General features: G+C 35.1%; 1 long non-coding RNA gene across 1 annotated transcript in view; it reads right to left on the bottom strand.

Annotated features, from left to right (window-relative positions):
- Positions 1 to 25484, bottom strand: part of LOC136035262 (uncharacterized) — a 95228-nt gene that overhangs the window by 20161 nt on the left and 49583 nt on the right. The gene's annotated exons all lie outside the window — the stretch shown is intronic.

Genomic DNA, 25484 nt, shown 5'->3' with positions numbered 1-25484 from the left:
CTAAAGAAACGCAAAACCAGGCAATTAGATGAAGATCAAACCTGGACAGCGAGAGTCAAAACGTATCAAAACTGAAAATGATAGCGATGATGATTGGGTTTGGGATTTTGACTTGGATAAGGTCATCAATGCCTATCAGATTTTAGTTAAAAAAAACAAAGGTTCGGTGATATGTATATTACGTTCTGAAAAATAAAGAAGAAAAGAAGATAACTGAAAAGCTAAAAAATATAAAAAAACTGGGAATTGCATAAATATTTCAAAATATTTTACAATAGATTAAAGTAATTCGAAAACCTTAAAATAGATACTTAAAAATTTTGGGGTTTATTATAAATAGTTGAGCCTTGTATATATATATATATATACTATATATACTATATATATATATATATATATATATATATATTTATAATATAATATATATATATTATATATATATATAATATATATATATATATAATATATATATATATATATATATATATATATATATATATAATATATATTATATATATATATATATATATATATATAAATAATAAGTTGTCTGTCTGTCTGTCTGTGGATCAGGTGACATTAATTTGGTTTAATAATATACCCATTTAAAAACACCAAAAATGAACATGCTGGAGTAGTCACTCGGTGAGAGAGGGTGTCAGAACGGAGAATGAAGGTCCCCAGGTTCAAATCCTGGTTAGGCTAAAAAAAGGTAAAAAAACTAAAAACTAAAAAAAAAAACTGAAAAAAACTAAAAAAAAAGGCAAAAACTACAAAAAAAACTAAAAAACTAATAAAAAAAAATAAAAAAGCTAAAAAACTAAAAAAACTAAAAAAAACTAAAAAAACTTAAAAAAAAAAGAAAAAAACTGAAAAATAGAAGAGAAAAAGAAAACTAAATAAAAATAAAGAATAAAAATAAAAAAAAAATAAAAAAAGATAAAAAACTAAAAAAAAAAAGTAAAAAGAACAAGCAATCAACAAAAGCACCCGGGACACAGGGAGTAATAAATGACGACCAGGACATAAGTAAAAAAAAAACTAAAAAGATAAAAAAACGAATGTATATACAGACCGGGACACCGGGATACAAATGACGACCGGGGACACAGGGAATATAAATGACGACCGGGACACAGGGACACAACTACAACGGGGATTGCCGGGGGGCACAGGGGGGATATAAATGACGACCGGGACACCGGGACACCAAGGTATATAAATGACGCCCGGGACACTCAAAGAGAAATCACAGACTGGGGACACCGGGACACAAATGACGACCGGGACACAGGGAATATAAATGACGACCGGGACAGGGACATAACTACAAAGGGGACGCCGGGGGGTGCACAGGGGGATATAAATGACGATGGCGACTCAGGGAATGGTCGATTAGCAATCACCATCAACAAAGCTCAAGGGGCAATCATTAGAATCATGAGGTATAGATCTGAATACGGATTGTTTTTCCCATGGACCATTATATGTTGCATGTTCAAGAGTCGGTAAAACCTGACAATCTATTTATATGCACAGACAATGGGACAGCAAAGAATGTTGTATATTCGCAAGTTTTACGTAATTAAAAACATATATATATATATTTATATATATATATATATATATATATATATATAGATATATATATATATATATATATATATATATATATATATATTATATATATATATATAATATATATATATATTATATATATATATATATATATATATTATATATATATATATATATATATATATATATATATATATATATATATATATATATATATATATATATATATATATATATAATATATATATATATATATATATATATATATATCTATCTATATTCACAGGTGGGACACAGGGACACAACTACAATGGCGCGTAACTAATATGGCGCGTAACGACTTACGCGCGCGGGGGGGCTTGGGGGGGGGGGGGGGTAGGCGCGAAGCGCCCCCACCAACTAGGTGTTGGGGTGGCGCGAAGCGCCACCCCAACAGCTAGTATCTATATATATAAAAATAAGTTGTCTGTCTGTCTGTGGATCAGGTGACGTCATGTTTCTGTGTCGACTGACGTCATGTTTTCGACTGACGAAATTACAGACCGGGACATCAGGACACAAATGACGACCGGGACACCGGCACATAGGGAATATAAATGACGACCGAGACACAAGGAATGTTCGATTAGCAATCACCATCAACAAAGCACCGGGACACAAATGACGACCGGGACACAGGGAGTATAAATGACGACCAGGACATAAGTAAAAAAAAATTAAAAACTAATAAAAAAGGTAAAAACTACAAAAAAAAGAAAAAAAAACTAAAAACTAATAAAAAACTAAAAAAGCTAAAAAGCTAAAAAAAAATGATAAAGGAAAAAAAATAAAAAATAAAGGAGAAAAACAAAACTAAAAAAAGAAAAAAAAACTAAAAAAAGGTAAAAAACTAAAACCTAAAAACAGACCAATTCAAAAACGAACGTATATACAGACCGGGACACAAATGACGACCGGGACACCGGGACATGACGACCGGGACACAGGGATACAACTACAACAGGGACGCCGGGGGGCTCAGGGGGGTATATAAATGACAATGGCGACACAGGGAATCGTCGATTAGCAATCATCATCAACAAAGCTCAAGGGCAATCATTAGAATCATGAGGTATAGATCTGAATACGGATTGTTTTCCCATGGACCATTATATGTTGCATGTTCAAGAGTCGTTAAACCTGACATTCTATTTATATGCACAGACAATGGGACAGCAAAGAATGTTGTATATTCGCAAGTTTTACGTAGTTAAAAACATATATATATATATATATATATATATATATATATATATATATATATATATATATATATATATATATATATATATATATATATATATATATATATATATATATATATATATATATATATATATATATATATATATATATATATATATATATATTCACGGGTGGGACATAGGGACACAACTACAATGGCGCGTAACTAATATGGCACGTAACGACTTACGCGCGCGGGGGGGCTTGGGGGGAGGGGGATCAGACCCCCAACTAGGTGGGGATCTGATCCACAGACAGACAACTTATTTTTATATATATAGATAGATATCTATATATATATATATATATATATATATATATATATATATATATATATATATATATATATGTTTGTATATATATGTTTTTAATTACGTAAAACTTACGAATATACAACATTCTTCGCTGTCCCATTGTCTGTGTATATAAATAGATTGTCAGGTTTATCGACTCTTGAACATGCAACATATAATTTTCCATGGGAAAACAATCCGTATTCAGATCAATACCACATTTTTCTAATGATTGCCCATGAGCTTTGTTGATGGTGATTGCTAATCGAATATTCCCTTTGTCCCCGTCGTCATTTATATATCCCCCCTGTGCCCTTCCGGCATCCCCGTTGTAGTTGTGTCCCTGTGTCCCGGTCGTCATTTATATTCCCTGTATCCCGGTCGTCATTTGTGCCCTGGTGTCTCGTTTTGTAATTTCTCTTTGAGTATCCCGGTCGTCATCTATGAGGTATAGATCTGAATACGGATTGTTTTTCCCATGGACAATTATATAATGCATGTTCAAGAGTCGGTAAACCTGAAAATCTATTTATATGCACAGACTATGGGACAGCGAAGAATGTTGTATATTCGCAAGTCTTACAGACATATATCTATATATATAAAAATAAGTTGTTTGTCTGTCTGTCGACTGACGTCATGTTTGTGTGTCGACTGACGTCATGTTTGTCGACTGACGTCATTGTAAGGATTGAGCTGTATGTCGTCATGAAGTTGTTTGTCGTCTGACGTCATGTTTGTCGACTAACGAAACTACAGACCGGGACACCAGGACACAAATGACGTGTTATGTCTGTTATAACGTAATTGAGGCAACAATCTTGACAGGGCCTTTTGAGGGTGAGGCTTTTCTTATTCCACGCATTCTCATGATTCCAATGGATCTGCCTTTTCAACCTAAAAGATTGCAATTCCCAATTTGATTAGCATATTTAGTTTTCAGTCCAGAACCACTAAAGCTATTATGTAAATATCAAAAATATTTATGTTGTCTGAGCAATAATTTTTAGTTTCTATTTCAAAATAGAAAATTACCTGACAATTTTAGAATTATATCTATCTATATATATAAAAATAAGTTGTCTGTCTGTGGATCAGGTGACGTCATGTTTCTGTGTCGACTGGCGTCATGAAGTTAGTTGTCGTCATTTTTGCTATGACGGTGACGTTATTAAAGATATTTAAGACATATATGTTCACGTAGAAATCTATTAATGTTTAAGTTTAAAATGACTGATGAACTTACAATGGCAAAAGCCGATGAAGATGCTCAAAGAGTCTATGCCAAAAAACTTGCTGCTGATAGAGAAAGTCAGAAAAGAAAGCGTGCCGAGGAATCAAAAGAACAGCAAGGAAACAGGCTTGAGGCTAAAGAACGCAAAACCGCGCAGTTAGATGAAGATCCACCTGGACAGCGAGAGTCAAAACATATCAAAACTGAAAATGATAGCGATGATGATTGGGTTTGGGATTTTGACTTGGATAAGGTCATCAATGCCTACCAGATTTTAGTTAAAAAAACAAAGGTTCGGCGATATGTATTTCATAGTGAAGCTGAAAAATAAAGAAGAAAAAGAAAACTGAAAAAAGAAAAAATGTAAAAAACTAAAAAATACTAAAAAGAAAAAACACTCAAAGAGAAATTACAGACCGGGACACAAATGACGACCGGGACAGAGGGAATATAAATAACGACCGGGACACTCAAAGAGAAATTACAGACTGGGATACCGGGACACAAATGACGACCGGGACACGGGAAATATAAATGACGACCAGGACACAGGTATTTAAGAATATCGTTCAAAGACAAATTTTTAATTGTAAGAAGACCGTTGAAAGAGAAATTTCTAATTGTAAAATGACTGAAGAACCTACAATGGCAACACCCGAGGAAGCTGCTCAAAACGAATGTATTCAAGCCGAAGTAGCTGAGTTGGTAAAGCGTTAAGTTTCAGGTTCTAGGTCCGAGAGGCTCCAGGTTTGAACCTTGGCTTTAGCGTTATTACAAAAGAAGAAAAAAACTATAAAAGGTAAAAACTACAAAAAAACTAAAAAGAAAATATATATATATATATTTATATATATCATCTTTTCCACAAAAATAATAATTTAGTGCTTCTGTTTAAAAACAGCAATCGAATTGATGCCTCCTGATACGCAACTATCAAAAAAGTGGCAATCGTTGTGGTCGGTGATCAGTTCTTACCTCGAGATAATATTCTTTATAGGCGAAACAATCAGTTGACAAGAATTGTTTAAACTCATCGATGCTACGATGCCCTACAATATCCTGACGAATATAAATGACACCCGGGACACTCAAATAGAAATCACAGACTGGGACACCGGGACACAAATGACGACCGGGACACAGGGAATATAAATGACGACCCGGACACAGGGACACAACTACAACGGGGACGCCGGGGGGCACAAGGGGATATATAAATGACGACGGCAACAAAGGAAATGGTCGATTAGCAATCGCCATCAACAAAGTTCAAGGGCAATCAATAGAATCATGAGGTATAGATCTGAATACGGATTGTTTTCCCATGGACCATTATGCGTTGCATGTTCAAGAGTCGGTAAACCTGACAATCTATTTATATGCACAGACGATGGGCATATATATATATATATATATCTATATTCACAGATGGGACATAGGGACACAACTACAATGGCGCGTAACTAATATGGCGCGTAACGACTTACGCGCGTGGGGGGCTTGGGATATATAAATGACGACTGGGACACAGGGATTGTTCGAAGAGAAATTACAGACCGGGACACCGGGACACAAATGACGACCGGGACACAGGGAATATAAATGACGACCGGGACACTCAAAGAGAAATTACAAACTGGGACACCGGGACACAAATGACGACCGGGACACAGGGACACATCATTAGAATAATGAGGTATAGATCTGAATACGGATTGTTTTTCTCATGGACAATTATATGTCGCATGTTCAAGAGTCAGTATACCTGAGAATCTATTTATATGCACAGACAATGGGACATCGAAAAATGTTGTATATTCGCAAGTTTTACGTAGTTAAAAACATATATATATATATATATATATATATATATATATATATATATATATATATATATATATATATATATATATATATATATATATATATATAAATATTCACAGGTGGGACACAGGGACACAACTACAATGGCGCGTAACTAATATGGCGCGTAAGGACTTACGCGCGCGGGGGGGTTTGGGGGGGGGGGGTTATATATATATATATATATATATATATATATATATATATATATATATATATATATATATATATATATATATATATATATATATATATATATATATATATATATATATATATATATATATATATATATATATATATATATATATATATATATATATATATATATATATATATATATAATATATATATATATATATATATATATATATATATATATATATATATAATTACATATGTATAAATATATATATATATATATATATATATATATATATATATATATATATATATATATATATATATATATATATATATATATACATATATATTGTAATTCCTCGGCACGCTTTCTGTTCTTACTTTCTCTATCAGCCGCAAGCCTGTTTAATGTTCTTGTGATTCCTCGGCACGCTTTCTTTTCTTACTTTCTCTATCAGCCGCATGTTCTTTGGCATAGACTCTTTGAGCAGCTTCCTCGGCTGTTGCCATTGTAGGTTCTTCAGTCCTTTTACAATTAAACATATTTCCGTCCTCGATCTTCTTACAATTAAAAATTCGTCTTTGAACGATTTTCTTAAATACCTTTAATGACGTCATCGTCATAACAAATATGACGACAACTAACTTCATGACGACATGATAACATGACGTCACTCGACAAACATAACCCACGGACAACCTATTTTTATATATATATTATTTTTATATATATAGACATATAATATAGATATATATACTAACTGTTGGGGTGGCACTTCGCGCAACCCCAACACCTAGTTGGTGGGGGCGCTGCGCACCCCCCAAGCCCCTCCACGTGCGTAAGTCGTTACGCGCCATTGTAGTTGTGTCCCTGTGTACCACCTATGAATATAGATAGATTTATATATGTGTTTTAAATTACGTAAAACTTGGGAATATACAACATTCTTGGCTTTCCCATTGTCTGTGCATGTACAAAGCCTTATGTACTAATAATGACTTCATATCCAAACGCTTTTTTTTACAAACAAACAAACATGCATACACACAACTCGTTTTTATATAGATAGATAGATAGATACGATACAAATTAACTGCGTAAAACTTGCGAATATACAACATTCTTCGCTTTCCAATTGTCGCTGCATATAAATAGATTGTCAGGTTTACCGACCCTCGAACATGCAACGTACAAATGTCTATGGGAAAAACAATCAGTATAAAGATCTATACCAAATTTTTCTAATGATTGACCTTGAGCTTTGTTAATGGTGATTGCAAATGCTAATCGAATTGGGAAATGCAATCTTTTAAATTGAAAAGGCTGATCCGTTGGAATCATGGGAATGCGAGGAATAAGAACAGCCTCACCCTCAAAAGGCCCTGTCAAGATTGTGGCCTCTATTAGGTTTTCCATTGTTTTTTTTTACGGCAAGTCGCGTGCCATTGCAAAGCTTTGGTGGGTTGATATTTCTTAAAAGTATTATTGGTACGGCTATTTGTAGTTGTAGCACGTGTGGTGGAAACCCTGAAAGATCCACGGAATTTAAAAATTCAGATGGATAATTAACCGCTTCATTTGGTTCCAAAACTGTGTCGACTGACTTGTAAAGGACTGCCTGGTCTCGAATCTTGGTCAAAACAATATTGTTGATTTCGTGGACGTCTATATTTTTGGGTGCAAGAATCGCTCTTTCACTTAGCCATTTATTATTTTTATAATTGTTTAGAATATTCGGAAATAATTTTTCAATCAATTCATTTTTGGACGTCACTAAATTACAGAAATCATCAGGTAGTTGTATACGTCCTGAAATTGAGTCTACTGGGAGCTTTCCGTTTCCAATTGCCAGCAAATGATCTGAAAATGTTTGACCAGAGTCATCGTTTTGCAATCAGACACGCATATTTGTAGTTAATTTTAATGTTTTTACGTGTTCCCATAAATAAAATTTTTTCAGGCAAGCATTCATTTTGTTTGCAGGGGTTGATCTAGGTATTATAGGTAATGTTTGCCTGAAATCTCCCGCAAGCAATATTAATGTGCTGCCAAAGGGTTTCGACTTTCCTCGCAAATCTTTCAAGCATTGATCCAGAGCCTCGAGCGATTTTTTGTGTGCCATTGTGCACTCATCCCAAATAATAAGTTTGCATTGCTGCAATACTTTACCCATCCCAGATGATTTGGAAATATTGCACGTGGGAGTTTCTGTAGAATGCAAATTCAGAGGCAATTTCAAAGCGGAATGAGCGGTTCTTCCACCAGGCAGCAATGTTGCGGCCATTCCGGACGACGCACTTGCCAACGCTATTTCATTTTTTGATCGAGCTGATGCTAGAATCAGTTTTATCACAAACGTTTTACCAGTACCTCCTGGCGCATCCAAAAAGAAAATTTCTCCAACGTTGTTATCGACACAATGCATTATCGTATCATAAATGTCTTTTTGTTCCGATTTTAACTTGGAAATGTTATTTTGTACATACGACAATAGATCAATCGTACTGTAACTTTGTTCACGATCCAATTCTACACAGGTCGAAACAGCAGCGATACGGTTAGGTGAAGGCATTCCCAAATCCTGAAGAGGTTTGTTTGCCATACGTACGCACAAATCTTCTATAATAACTAAAGTGTAGTTATAAATTTCTGATGTAAAATCAAAAGTCATATCTGACGTCTCTAACTGTTTTCGATGGAGTATATCTTCGGACATTTTTTACTTATATTTTTCCCATAGCTCTGTAGGAGCTGATGGAGAGCAAGTTGTTAAAATGATGCCAAACAATGCACGAATTTGACTTGGAGTTGACGTTTCGCACGCGTCATTGATGCAGTTATCCCAGTGTTGGTCATTCTCCAATAAATTCAGAGCTTGGCATGCACTACGGTAAGTGTCATGTATAGTACCGTTTACAGTTCTCAAACACTCAAAGGATGTCGGACCGGGTACATTCACCAAAAGCAGGCGTAGAAAGAAGCATTCATGTTGATTGGGGGGAACGGTGTAGAGTCTTCCTATCGTGGTATCTTTGAAGATGGTAGGTTGGCCGTAGACTGACTTACCCTGTTTTCGACGTTCAAATACTTTATTTTTAGTATTCCACGTGTAATACGAAGGCACTTCAGTATACAGCAGTTTTTTTGCAAAACAATCATTTTTGCAAAGCGAAAAGAAAGCGGTTAACTTTGTATGCGGTGGATTCAGGGCTCTTTGTTGCACGTTGGTTTGCGAGAAATAAACACGTTGACCATTCTGTAAATGTACCGCTAAGTGAACAACAGCTGGACTACCTTCATGTATAGGAAATGAAAGAATTCGCCAAACAACTTCATTACTGCTTATGTATCTTCCAGCCTGATATTGTACGATTTCGTCTATATCTTTGATTTCGGGCTGCAAGCCAAAAACTGCCATGTCATTGCCTTTGTTGACGTATTTACATATGTATTTGGTTGCCTTTACGGAGTTACAGTATTCAACGTTTATGTGTGCATTAAATGTTTTTGATAATAATGGGGAATATGGAACAACCCACTGGTTATCTACTTCGATGGTGGTACCGTTACGCTTCTTTATTATTGCTGTTTTACCGCCATCTTCAGTAGATCTTCTTCTATATTGTGGGTAACCATCATTGCCAGTAATTGTGTTGGATACTAAAAGTCAAGGATACTGCTTTGTGCACCTTCCTTTGGCCATGCATGGTGAATTTTCGTTCAGTGCACCGCAAGGTCCATGTATCATATTTCTTACAATAATATCATGTAACCCCTTATCGACATTTTTATCAGGTATTTCAGCTGAAATCACATCATCAATTTCGTTCGAAGTAATTTTTTTATGTAGCCAGATTAGTATATGTGCGTGTGGCAAACCTCGTTTTTGCCATTCCACTGAGTACATCCAGCATCGCACTGACCCAAACACTTCAAGTTTTACTATGTAGTTTATCAGTGATTTCAACTGTTGCCGGAAGACACGGGCCGTAATGTCATGTCTATGAACCGCCGATTGTCCTTGAAGTAAAAGCTGCTGTATCTCGTCCCAAGATTGATTACATGTAAATGTAATAAATAAATCTGGACGACCATAGAGACGAACATACGCAATAGCATCTTGAGCATATTCATGCATATGACGGGGACTGCCAGCATATGACGAAGGTAAAATTGTTAATCTTCCAACGTTTGTGGTATTACCGTCATTTACAACTGCATCTTGCAAATGAATGTTTTGTTCAGAGCGGAGCTTGGTCTGATTCAGGCGGATATATAGCAAACTTTCTGATTCAATTTTAGCATACATATCAACGACGTATTGGTGAAACAATTGACGGCATTTAAAAATATAATTTTCTTCATCCTGCCGAATCATTAGTCTATAGGAATAATAATGCATTACACTTCATTTCTTATTCATTTCTTTGTTAGTGGCTGGATTCATCAATTTAATATTAAAGTGATAGCCGTCGGCTCCATCCCAAAAAATGATAGGATATTGTAGGGCATCGTAGCATCGATGAGTTTCAGCAATTCTTAACAATTGAGCGTTTCGCTTATGAAGAATAATATCTCGAGGTAAAAACTGATCACCGACCATAACGATTGCCACTTCGTCGATAGTTGGAGCATTGTATCTTCACACATGTTGGCCAGGAGGCGTTTTGTCAGCGGAAATAACAATTTTATGCGTATCAGTAGGCATCAAATCGATGGCTGTTTTGAACAAACGCACTAAATTATTATTTTCGTGGAAAAGATGTTGCAATTGGGAAACGATTGTCCTTTCAACGTTGGGAGAAATTTCGCAACGTGCATTCAATTCAAAATTTCTATCACTGATGAAGTACAATTGTAAAAATTTATGATTCTCGCCCGAGAATGGTAGAAGGGACCCTGCTCTATGATAAATGTGCCCTTTTACTTTGAAAGTAGACATAAATTGATTGGGATTTTCGATTTGGGCTCCAAATGACGTCATTTGGAAACATGTTTTATATTTTCTGATTTGTGATAAAAAAAACGCTTAGATTCTGACGTAGTTCCAGTAAGGCAAGTCTTCAATGGCTCTGGTGGTGCAGCCAATAGAGGAAGTTTAACTTTTCCTGAGGCGCAACACATTCGCTTTGTTTCATCATTGAATTTCAAGGCCTTGCAATAGGGACAAATTTTAGACATAGTCCCGATTTGAACACATCTACTCAAGCTATAATCATCGACTGGGCTGTACCTGAATGCCAGGCGATAACTTTCAGGTTGCTCTGATTCCTCAGCACGCTTTCTTTTCTTACTTTCTCTATCAGCAGCAAGCCTGATTTCTTGCTGTTCTTGTGATTACTCGGCACGCCTTCTTTTTTCACTTTCTCTTTTAGCAGCAAGTCTGGTTTCATGTTGCTCTGGTAGTTCCTCGGCACGCCTTTTTTTTCACTTTCTCTTTTAGCAGCAAGTCTGGTTTCGCGTTGCTCTGGTAGTTCCTCGGCACACTTTCTGTTCTTTCTTTCTCTATCAGCCTCAAGCCTGTTTTCTTGCTGTTCTTTTGATTCCTCGGCACGCTTTCTTTTCTTACTTTCTCTATCAGCAGCAAGTTTATTGGCATATACTCTTTGAGCATCTTCCTCGGCTGTTGCCATTGTAAGTTCATCAGTCATTTTACAGTTAAACATTAATAGATTTCTTCGTGAACACATGTCTTAAATACCTTTAATGACGTCACCGCCATAACAAAAATGACGACAACTAACTTCATGACGTCAGTCAACACAAAAACATGACTTCACCCGACAGACCCACACACACACAGACAACTATATATATATATATATATATATATATATATATATATATATATATATATATATATATATATATATATATATATTTATTTATATATATATATATATATATGTATATATATATATATATATATATATATATATATATATATATATATATATATATATATATATATATATATATATATATATATATATATATATATATATATATATATATATATATATATATATATATATATATATATATATATATATATATATATATATATATATATATATATATATATATATATATATATATTTGCATTATAAAGCTATCGGTGTCGGGAAAAGACCTAAATTTTTCCCGTGTCTTGAAAATGGTTAATTGGATCTGCAGAGCGTTTTAGAGAGACTTTATTTTGGAAGGGCGGGGGTACTGAAAAAATACCCATTAGTGAACTTCATAAAAAGGCCAAGAGTAAGAATGTCAGCAGATATTTTCAAAAGATTTAAAAGTCAGAAGTTTTTTCCTAAACACTCTACCCCATAACTGTAGGCATTGGAAAATAAATAGTTTTTTTATAAATTCTATCCACATTTTTCTAGTTTCCTCTCTTTTTACTCCACTATCCTTACATTGTTTTGTACAGTGGGTTATAAATAAATCATCATTATTATTATTATACATCCAGTATGGGAATATTTTGATTTTTGTTTTAAATTTGAAAAATAATTCTTTTTTTGTCCCATATTTCTAAAATACGTCCATTATTTTCTCTATTATATGGTTGTTTCCTGACATATAGGTAAGGAGTATGAGCAGGGGAGACTGGGTTATCCCGGACTGCTACTTTCGGGAAGCTCTGTTCATAAGCCTATTTTGCCAATTGATGACTTTAAAGGCCCAAACAATTTATTTTGAAGTGAAGTTACGTTGGTCTTCTGTTCATATTTTTCTTTGTTTAACCACATCTGAAAATCATATTTTCCTTTATTTTCTTGTCCAAAGTCACCCCAAACAGCAGGGAGATTTTGGGACACTTGGGGATGAATTCAGACACGCTAAAAATGGGTTTCATTTATTCAAATACAGAAGTGGATGAATATTCGATTATATATAAAAGTAAAAAAGCAATCAGCTTTCATACTAAAGAATTAAAAAAAAAATGGAACATTTGAGATTATATTTTAAAGAATGTTGCAGGATGAAAAATCAAATCCGAATATACAGCCACACTTTGATCTCTGAGTTCCACCAACACTCGTTGGTAGAGGAAGCTTGGCCACCAAGTCAAGCTTGCAGACGTAGGCTATGTCTTAAATCTCTGGAAACGAGAATTCATTCCCGTGTTTGTTTAAGAAACTTACTTCAACTTCATCTTCAATGATTTTTAAGATCCTACCACAGTAAAAGACTTCTCTTTATAATCCTTTACCGATAGAAAACCTTATCAGTAAGAAATCACCAATATTGTGAGAATCTAGTGCTTCGAACGTTATAGACTTTTCACAATAAAGTGAACCGTCAGAACTTTCATCATCTAGCTGAAAGTTAAATTCTTTGGTTTCACGGTCTGATTGAATCTATGACTTTTTTTGAGCCTGAATTCTTTTTGGTTGTAGCCTTTTATTTTTCTGGCTTTTGGTTTAAACTTGTTCGTCCTTTTCTCCGCCTTTTGTTTGTCTTCAAGTTCATTTTTCTCTGACGGGTCAGTTAGTATTACAATTCTACCTATTGAATTGTTTTTATGACGTGTTGTCGGTGTTTTATTATCCATGGGTGATAAAATTAGAAATCACATTTAAAATTCGGCTGCATCAAAGTTGACTGCAAGTAGTATTTATGGATCAAAACATTCTGAAAACAAACACTTATCGGCTTTGGATCGAATATCGTACGTTCAAAGTAAAAGCTGTAAGTTTTAAAGTTAATTTAGGCCTAATGGATAGAAAAGTCTTGGTACCTGAAAGAATAGAAGAGAATTTTAGACAATAAGAAAGAATTAAGTAAAGTTAAGAAACAAAACAAAGCGTAAGTTAATTAAAGTTAAGAAGTAAAAATAGGAAAAGAGATGTCAAACAATCAATAATTTTATTGACCCATATAAAATGACTGAAAAGTGCCCATATGGAGTAAAGGAAAAGAAGAGAAGAGGAAAAAACTACTAAATATACTAAATAAATGCACTATAATATGAGTGGCCGCAATCTAGAGATGAAACAAATTCGGCACGTCAGTGGTCCACAGCTACAAATGGATCAGTAACACCTTATAGTTGCGTAACTTTGCGGTTACGAGCCCAAAGAGGAAGACTTAGAAGATACTTTGTATACTTGTAATATAGCTTTCGGATTGTCCGTAAATGAATCATGGTAAATAGCTTTCAAAAAGGAGCTAGGGCTAGGACAAGAGGGATTGTGTTTCTTATTATTATCTTATTTCTTATAACTTTCTTATAAGTTTCTCAATCTTTTTGTTTTCTTATAAATTAGTGAACTTTCTCAAAAGTTCAAAGGGTTTCTGAAAACATTAGGAGATTTTTTAAAAGTCTTAAAAGTCAGAGAAAAATTTAGGGTGTTCCCAAAACACTTTACCCCATAACCGTAAGCAATCTATATATATATATATATATATATATATATATATATATATATATATATATATATATATATATATAAATAAGTTGTATGTGTGTTATGTCTGTTACACTATGTCTGTTACGCCAGATTACATCTTCTATATATATAAAAATAAGTTGTATGTATTTTTGTGTTGAGGGTTTGCATATGACGTCTGAAAAATAAAGAGAAAAAGAAAACAAACTAAAATGTAAACACTGGGAATTGCATAGATATTTCGAAATATTTTGATAATAGATTAAAGTAATTCAAAAACCTTAAAACAGATACTTAAAATTTTGAGGTTTATAATAAATTGTTGAGCTTTAACAAGCTTGAAACGTGAAGATTTTTCAAACTGTCAATATTATAGAATGTTACCAAAAAGCAAAACCAGGTTTGCGGTTCAAAGAGAAAGGGCCAGATTAGGAATGTGCAATTTACGTCAACGAAGGCGTGTCGAGGAACTACCAGAGCAACGCGAAACCAGACCTGCTGCTGAAAGAGAAAGTAAAAAAAGAAGGCGTGTCGAGGAATCACAAGAGCAACGTGAAAACAGGCTTGCGGCTTCAAGAGATAATGCCAGATTAGGAATGTGCAATTTACGTCAACGAAGGCGTGTCGAGGAACTACCACAGTAACGCGAAACCAGACTTGCTGCTAAAAGAGAAAGTGAAAAAAGAAGGCGTATCGAGGAATCACAAGAGCAACGTGAAAACAGGCTTGCGGCTTCAAGAGATAATGCCTAAAGAAAGCTTGCCGAGGAATCACAAGAGCAACGTGAAAATTATCGCATGGCATTCAGGTACAGCCCTGTCGATGATTATAGTAGATGTGTTCAAATCGAGACTATGTCTAATATTTGTCCGGCCTTGAAATTAATGGTGAAACAATGGGAATGTGTTGCGCCTCTGGAAAAGTTAAACTTCCTCAACTGGCTGCACCCCCAGAGCCATTGAAGACTTTGCTTACTGGAACTATGTCAGAATTTAAGCGTTTTTTTTATCAAACATCAGAAAATATAACTCATGTTTCCAAATGACGTCGTTTGGTGCCCAAATCGAAAATCAAGATCAATTTATGCCTACTTTCAAAGTAAAAGGGCAAATTTATCATAGAGCAGGGTCCCTTGTACCATTCTCAGGTGAGAATTATAAATTTTTACAACTGTACTTCATCAGTGATAGCAATTCTGAATTGAATGCACGTTGCAAAATGTTTCCAGACGTTGAAAGGACCATCGTTTCTGAATTGCAACCTCTTTTCCACGAAAATAATGATTTAGTGCATCTGTTCAAAACAGCTATCGATTTGATGCCTACTGATACGCATAAAATTATTATTTCCGCTGACAAAACGCCTACTGGCGAACATGTGCGTAGATACAATGCTCCAACTATTGACGAAGTGGCAATCGTTATGGTCAGTGATCAGTTTTTACCTCGAGATTTTATTCTTCATAAGTGAAACGCTCAGTTGGTAAGAATTGCTGAAACTCAAAAAAACAATGGAAAACCTAATAGAGGCCACAATCTTGACAGGGCCTTATGAGGGTGATGCTGTTCTTATTCCTCGCATTCCCATGATTCCAACGGATCTGCTTTTTCAATTTAAAAGATTGCAATTCCCAATTCGATTAGTATTTGCAATCACCATTAACAAAGCTCAAGGTCAATCATTAGAAAAATGTGGTATAGATCTTAATCCTGATTGTTTTTCCCATGGACAATTGTACGTTGCATGTTCGAGGGTCGGTAAACCTGACAATGTATTTATATGCAGCGACAATTGGACAGCGAAGAATGTTGTTTATTCGCAAGTTTTACGCAGTTAATTTGTATTGTATCTATCTATATAAAAACGAGTTATGTGGATGCATGTTTTTTTGTTTGTAAAAAGAGCGTTTGTATATGACGTCATTATTAGTACATACGGCTTTGCATATGCACAGACAATGGGAAAGCCAAGAATGTTGTTTATTCGCAATTTTTGCGTAGTTTGAAACACATATATAAATCTATCTATATTCACAGGTGGGACACAGGGACACAACTACAATGGCGCATAACTAATATGGCGCGTAACGACTTACGCGCGCGGGGGGGCTTGGGGGGGCGCGAAGCGCCCTACCAACTAGGTGTTGGGGTGGCGCGAAGCGCCACCCCAACAGCTAGTATATATATATATATATATAGATAGATTGCTTACGGTTATGGGGTAAAGTGTTTTGGGAACACCCTAAATTTTTCTCTGACTTTTAAGCCTTTTAAAAAATCTCCTAATGTTTTCAGAAACCCTTTGAACTTTTGAGAAAGTTCACTAATTTATAAGAAAATAATAAGATTGAGAAACTTATAAGAAAGTTATAAGAAATAAGATAATAATAAGAAACACAATCCCTCATGTCATAGCCCTAGCTCCTTTTTGAAAGCTATTTACCATGATTCATTTACGGAAAATCCGAAAGCTATATTACAAGTATACAAAGTATCTTCTAAGTCTTCCTCTTTGGGCTCGTAACCGCAAAGTTACGCAACTATAAGGTTTTACTGATCCATTTGTAGCCCTGGACCACTGACGTGCCGAATTTGTTTCATCTCTAGATTGCGGCCACTCATATTATAGTGCATTTATTTAGTATTGTTTATCATAGTCTGAATTTTTTTTTCTCTTCTCTTCTTTTCCTTTACTCCATATGGGCACTTTTCAGTCATTTTATATGGGTCAATAAAATTATTGATTGTTTGACATCTCTTTTCCTATTTTTACTTCTTAACTTTAATTAACTTACGCTTTGTTTTGTTTATTTACTTTACTTAATTCTTTCTTATTGTCTTAAATTCTCTTCTATTCTTTCAGGTACCAAGACTTTTCTATCCATTAGGCCTAAATTAACTTTAAAACTTACAGCTTTTACTTTGAACGTACGATATTCGATCCAAAGCCGATAAGTATTTGTTTTCAGAATGTTTTGATCCATAAATACTACTTGCAGTCAACTTTGATGCAGCCGAATTTTCAATGTGATTTCTAATTTTATCACCCATGGATAATAAAACACCGACAAGACGTCATAAAAACAATTCAATAGGTAGAATTGTAATACTAACTGACCCGTCAGAGAAAAATGAACTTGAAGACAAACAAAAGGCGGAGAAAAGGACGAACAATTTTAAACCAAAAGCCAGAAAAATAAAAGACTACAACCAAAAAGAGTTCAGGCTTAAAAAAAGTCATAGATTCAATCAGACCGTGAAACCAAAGAATTTAACTTTCAGCTAGATGATGAAAGTTCTGACGGTTCACTTTATTGTGAAAAGTCTATAACGTTCGAAGCACTAGATTCTAACAATATTGGTGATTTCTTACTGATAAGGTTTTCTATCGGTAAAGGATTATAAAGAGAAGTCTTTTACTGTGGTAGGACCTTAAAAATCATTGAAGATGAAGTTGAAGTAAGTTTCTTAAACAAACACGGGAATGAATTCTCGTTTCCAGAGATTTAAGACATAGCCTACGTCTGCAAGCTTGACTTGGTGGCCAAGCTTCCTCTACCAAAGAGTGCTGGTGGAACTCAGAGATCAAAGTGTGGCTATATATTCGGATTTGATTTTTCATCCTGCAACCTTCTTTAAAATATAATCTCAAATGTTCCATTTTTTTTAAATTCTTTAGTATGAAAGCTGATTGCTTTTTTACTTTTATATATAATCGAATATTCATCCACTTCTGTATTTGAATAAATGAAACCCATTTTTAGCGTGTCTGAATTCATCCCCAAGTGTCCCAAAATCTCCCTGCTGTTTGGGGTGACTTTGGACAAGAAAATAAAGGAAATATGATTTTCAGATGTGGTTAAACAAAGAAAAATATGAACAGAAGACCAAAGTAACTTCACTTCAAAATAAATTGTTTGGGCCTTTAAAGTCATCAATTGGCAAAATAGGCTTATGAACAGAGCTTCCCGAAAGTAGCAGTCCGGGATAACCCAGTCTCCCCTGCTCATACTCCTTACCTATATGTCAGGAAACAACCATATAATAGAGAAAATAATGGACGTATTTTAGAAATATGGGACGAAAAAAGAATTATTTTTCAAATTTAAAACATAAATCAAAATATTCCCATACTGGATGTATAATAATAATTTATTTATAACCCACTGTACAAAACAATGTAAGGATAGTGGAGTAAAAAGAGAGGAAACTAGAAACATGTGGATAGAATTTTAAATAAAACTATTTATTTTCCAATGCCTACAGTTATGGGGTAGAGTGTTTAGGAAAAAATTTCTGACTTTTAAATCTTTTGAAAATATCTGCTGACATTCTTACTCTTGGCCTTTTTATGAAGTTCACTAATGGGTATTTTTTCAGTACCCCCGCCCTTCCAAAATAAAGTCTCTCTAAAACGCTCTGCAGATCCAATTAACCATTTTCAAGACACGGGAAAAATTTAGGTCTTTTCCCGACACCGATAGCTTTATAATGCATATATATATATATATATATATATATATATATATATATATATATATATATATATATATATATATATATATATATATATATATATATATATAAATAAGTTGTCTGTCTGTCTGTCTGTGGAACAGGTGACGTCATGTTTCTGTGTCGGCTGACGTCATGAAATTAGTTGTCAGGTGACGTCATGTTTCTGTGTCGGCTGACGTCATGAAATTAGTTGTCGTCATTTTTGCTTTGACGGTAACGTCATTCAAGATATATAAGACATATGTTCACGTAGAAATCTATTAATGTTTAAGTTTACAATGACTGAAGATGCTCAAAGAGTCTATGCCAAAAAACTTGCTGCTGATAGAGAAAGCCAGAAAAGAAAGCGTGCCGAGGAACTACCAGAGCAACGCGAAAGCAGACTTGCTGCTAAAAGAGAAAGTGAAAAAAGAAGGCGTGCCGAGGAATCAAAAGAACAGCAGGGAAACAGGCTTGAGGCTGATAGAGAAAGAAAGAACAGAAAGCATGCCGAGGAATCAAAAGAACAGCAAGGAAACAGGCTTGAGGCTGATAGAGAAAGAAAGAACAGAAAGCGTGCCGAGGAACTACCAGAGCAACGCGGAAGCAGGCTTGCTGCTGATAGAGAAAGTAAGAAAAGAAAGCGTGCCGAGGAATCAGAGCAACCTGAAAGTTATCGCCTGGCATTCAGGTACAACCCAGTCGATGATTATAGCTTGAGTAGATGTGTTCAAATCGGGACAATGTCTAAAATTTGTCCCTATTGCAAGGCCTTGAAATTCAATGGTGAAACAATGGGAATGTGTTGCGCCTCAGGAAAAGTTAAACTTCCTCTATTGGCTGCACCACCAGAGCCATTGAAAACTTTCCTTACTGGAACTACGTCAGAATCTAAGCGTTTTTTGTCAAAAATCAGAAAATACAACTCATGTTTCCAAATGACGTCGTTTGGAGCCCAAATCGAAAATCCAGATCAATTTATGTCTACTTTCAAAGTAAAAGGGCAAATTTATCATAAAGCAGGGTCCCTTCTACCATTCTCAGGCGAGAATCATAAATTTTTACAATTGTACTTCATCAGTGATAGAAATTCTGAATTGAATACACGTTGCGAAATTTCTCCCAAAGTTGAAAGGACAATCGTTTCCCAATTGCAACATCTTTTCCACGAAAATAATAATTTAGTGCGTCTGTTCAAAACAGCCATCGATTTGATGCCTACTGATACGCATAAAATTGTTATTTCCGCTGACAAAACGCCTCCTGGCCAACATGTGCGTAGATACAATGCTCCGACTATCGACGAAGTGGCAATCGTTATGGTCGGTGATCAGTTGGTAAGAATTGCTGAAACTCATCGATGCTACGATGCCTTACAATATCCTATCCTTTTTTGGGATGGAGCCGATGGCTATCACTTTAAAAATAAATTAATAGATCCATCCACAAATAAACAAACGGATAAGAAATGCAGCGCAATGATTTATCATTCCTATAGACTAATGATTCGTCACAATGAAGATAATTATATTTTAATTGCCGTCAATCGTTTCACCAATACATCGTTGATATGTATGAAAAAATTGAATCAGAAAGTTTGCTATTTATCCGTCTGAATCAGACCAAGCTCCGCTCTGAACAATACATTCATTTGCGAGATGCAGTTGTAAATGACAGTAATACCAGTAACGTTGGAAGATTAACGATTTTACCTTCGTCATATGCTGGCACTCCCCGTCATATGCATGAATATGCTCAAGATGCTATTGCATATGTTCGTCTCTATGGTCGTCCAGATATATTTATTACATTTACATGTAATCAATCCTGGGACGAGATACAGCAGATTTTACTTCAAGGACAATCGGCGGTTCATAGACATGACATTACGGCCCGTATCTTCCGGCAAAAGTTGAAATCACTGATAAACTACATAGTAAAACTTAAAGTGTTTGGGTCAGTGCGATGCTGGGTGTACTCAGTGGAATGGCAAAAACGAGAATTGCCACACGCACATATACTAATCTGGCTACATGATAAAATTACTTCTAATGAAATTGATGATGTGATTTCCGCTGAAATACCTGATGAAAATGTCGATAAGGGCTTATATGGTATTGTGGTAAGAAGTATGATACATGGACCTTGTGGTGCACTGAACGAAAAATCACCATGCATGGCCAAAGGAAGGTGCACAAAGCAATATCCTCGACTTTTAGTACCCAACACGATTACTGGCAATGATGGTTACCCACAATATAGAAGAAGATCTACTGAAGATGGTGGTAATATAGCAATAATAAAGAAGCGTAACGGTACCACCATCGAAGTAGATAACCAGTGGGTTGTTCCACATTCCCCTTTATTATCAAAAACATTTAATGCACACATAAACGTTGAATGTTGTAACTCCGTGAAGGCAATCAAATACATATGTAAATACGTCAACAAAGGCAGTGACATTGCAGTTTTTGGCTTGCAGTCTGGAATCACTGATATCGATGAAATCGTACAATATCAGGCTGGAAGATACATAAGCAGTAATGAAGCTGTTTGGAAAATTCTTTCATTTCCAATACATGAACGAAATCCAGCTGTTGTTCACTTAGCGGTACATTTACAGAATGGTCAACGTGTTTATTTTTCGGAATCCAACGTGCAACAAAGAGCCCTGAATCCACCGGATACAACGTTAACTGCTTTCTTTTCGTTATGCCAAAACTATACTTTTGCAAAATAAAACTGCTGTATACTGAAGTGCTTTCGTATTACACGTGGAATACTAAAAATAAATCATTTGAACGTCGAAAACAGGGTTAGTCAGTCGAAGGCCAACCTACCATTTTCATAGATACCACGATAGGAAGACTCTACACCATTCACCCCAATCAACATGAATGCTTCTTTCAATGCCTGCTTTTGGTGAATGTACCCGGTCCGACGTCCATTGAGTATTTGAGAACTGTAAACGGTACTATGCATGACACTTACCGTAGTGCATGCCAATCTCTGAATTTATTGGAGAATGACCAACACTGGGATAACTGCATCAATGACGCGTGCGAAACGTCAACTCCAAGTCAAATTCGTGCATTGTTTGGAATCATACTAACAACTTGCTCTCCTTCAGCTCCTGCAGAGTTATAGGAGAAATTTAAATCGAAATGTCATGAATATTTTCATGCTGATTTTAAATATATAAGTTTCATCAAACTTAGTCTTTGTCATCAAAAGTTACGAGCCTGAAAAAATTTGCCTTATTTTAGAAAATTGGGGAAAACACCCCCTAAAAGTCACAGAATCTTAACGAAAAATCACACCATCACATTCGGCGTATCAAGGAACCCTATATCAAAATTGGTCCTAGAAATGTCCTAGAATGTCGCAAGAGGGCTCACTCTAACGGAAATGAAAAGTTCTAGTGCCCTTTTAAGTGACCAAACAAATTGGAGGGCTCCTAGGCCCCTCCCACGCTCATTTTTTCTCCAAAGTCAACAGATCAAAATTTTGATATAGCCATTTTGTTCCGCATAGTCGAAAACCATAATAACTATGTCTTTGGGAATGACTTACTCCCCCACAGTCCCTGGGGGAGGGGCTGCAAGTTACAAACTTCGACCAGTGTTTACATATAATAATGGTTATTGGGAAGTGTACAGTTGTTTTTAAGGGATTTTTTTTTGGTTTTGCGGACGGGGTTGAGGGGAGGGGGCTATTTGGGAGGATCTTTCCTTGGAGAAATATGTCATGGGGGAAAAGAAATTCAATGAAAAGGGCGAAGGATTTTATAAAATTACAATAAAAAAAAACAATGGAAAAATAAACATGGAAAAGTTTTTTCAATTGAAAGTAAAGAGTAGCATTGAAACTTAAAACGAACAGAGATTATTACGCATATGAGGGGTTCTAAAAATACTGCAGCATAAAGAGCGAGGTATTTAGGAGGAGATAAATACCTCGCTCTTTATGTTATAGTATTTTTAGTAATTTCAACTATTTATTCTACAGCCTTTCTGATTCAGGGGTCATTCTTAAAGAATTGGAACAAAACTTACGATTTAGTGTAAAGAACGAGGTATTAACGAGGGTACAACCCCCCTCATATACATAATAAAAATTAAAGAATATAAAAGCTTGTTACGTAAGTTAATTCTTAAGTTGCGTGTATTTTTTACTAATAAAAAAATTCCTTAAAAATTAAAATTTATAGTTGCCTTTTTACGTAACCAAAAATTGCATGGCAACTAGGCCTCCTTCCCCATCCCTTATTTCTCAAAATCGTCTGATCAAAACTAAGAGAAAGCCATTTAGCCAAAAAAGGAATTAATATGCAAATTTCATTTTAATAATTTATGTGTGGAGAGCCAAAATCAAACATGCATTAATTCAAAAACGTTCAGAAATTACATAAAAAAAACTAGTTTTTTTAACTGAAAGTAAGGAGTGACATTAAAACTTAAAACGAACAGAAATTACTCCGTATATGAAATGGGTTGTCCCCTCCGCAATCCCTCGCTCTTTACGCTAAAGTTTGACTCTTTGCCACAATTCTGCTTTTTAAAACAATTAAAAGCTTTAGCGTAAAGAGCGAGGGATTGCGGAGGGGACAACCCATTTCATATACGGGGTAATTTCTGTTTGTTTTAAGTTTTAATATCGCTCCTTACTTTCAGTTTTAAAAAACTAGTTTTTTTATGTAATAATACCTAGATCAACCCCTGCAGACGAAATGTATGCTTGCCTGAAAATTTTTAATTTACGGGCATACGTAAAGACATTAAATTAACTACAAATATGCGTGTCCGATTGCAAAACGATGACTCTGGGCAAACATTTTCAGATCAATTGCTGGCAATTGGAAACGGAAAGCTCCCAGTAGACTCAATTTCAGGACGTATACAACCAGCCTCTGAATTCTGTAATTTAGTGACGTCCAAAAATGAATTGGTTGAAAAAGTATTTCCGAATTTTCTAACCAATTATAAAAATCATAAATGGCTAAGTGAACGAGCGATTCTGGCAGCCAAAAATATAGACGTCCACGAAATCAACAATATTGTTTTGACCAAGATTCGAGACCAGGCAGTCCTTTTCAAGTCAGTCGACACAGTTCTGGAACCAAATGAAGCGGTTAAATATCCATCTGAATTTTTAAATTCCCTGGATATCCCAGGGTTTCCACCACACGTGCTAGAACTAAAAATAGGCGTACCAATAATATTGTTACGAAATATCAACCCACCAAAGCTTTGCAATGGCACGCGACTTGCCGTAAAAAAAAATGGAAAATGTAATAGAGGCAACAATCTTGACAGGGCCTTTTGAGGGTGAGGCTGTTCTTATTCCTCGCATTCCCATGATTCCAACGGATCTGCCTTTTCAATTCAAAAGATTCCAATTCCCAATTCGATTAGCATTTGCAATCACCATCAACAAAGCTCAAGGTCAATCATTAGAAAATTGTGGTATAGATCTTAATACAGATTCTTTTTCCCATGGACAATTATACGTTGCATGTTCGAGGGTCGGTAAACCTGACAATCTATTTATATGCACCGACAATGGGACAGCGAAGAATGTTGTATATTCGCAAGTTTTACGTAGTTAATTTGTATATATCAATATATATATCTATCTATATATATAAAAATAAGTTGTTTGTCTGTCTGTCGACTGACGTCACTGTCCGCATATGACGTCTGAATTATTTCATCATATACCAATTCAAAAACGAATGTATTCAAGCCAAAGTAGCTGAGTTGGTAAAGCGTTATGTTCCAGGTTCGGTTCGGTTAGCAATCACCATCAACAAAGCTCAAGGGCAATCATTAGAATAATGAGGTATAGATCTGAATACGGATTGTTTTTCCCATGGACAATTATATGTTGCTTGTTCAAGAGTCGGTAAACCTGACAATCTATTTATATATACAGACAATGGGACAGCGAAGAATATTGTTTATTCGCAAGTTTTACGTAGCTAAAAACATATATATATATATATATATATATATATATATATATATATATATATATATATATATATATATATATATATATATATATATATATATCTATATTCACAGGTGGGACACAGGGACACAACTACAATGGCGCGTAACGACTTACGCGCGCGGGGGGGCGTGAAGCGCCCCCACCTACTAGGTTTTTGGGTGGCGCGAAGCGCTCCCACCA

This window comes from Artemia franciscana, chromosome 14 (assembly GCF_032884065.1).
Source record: "Artemia franciscana chromosome 14, ASM3288406v1, whole genome shotgun sequence".
NCBI lineage: Eukaryota > Metazoa > Arthropoda > Branchiopoda > Anostraca > Artemiidae > Artemia > Artemia franciscana.
This window is presented reverse-complemented; position numbering and strand designations above follow the sequence as displayed.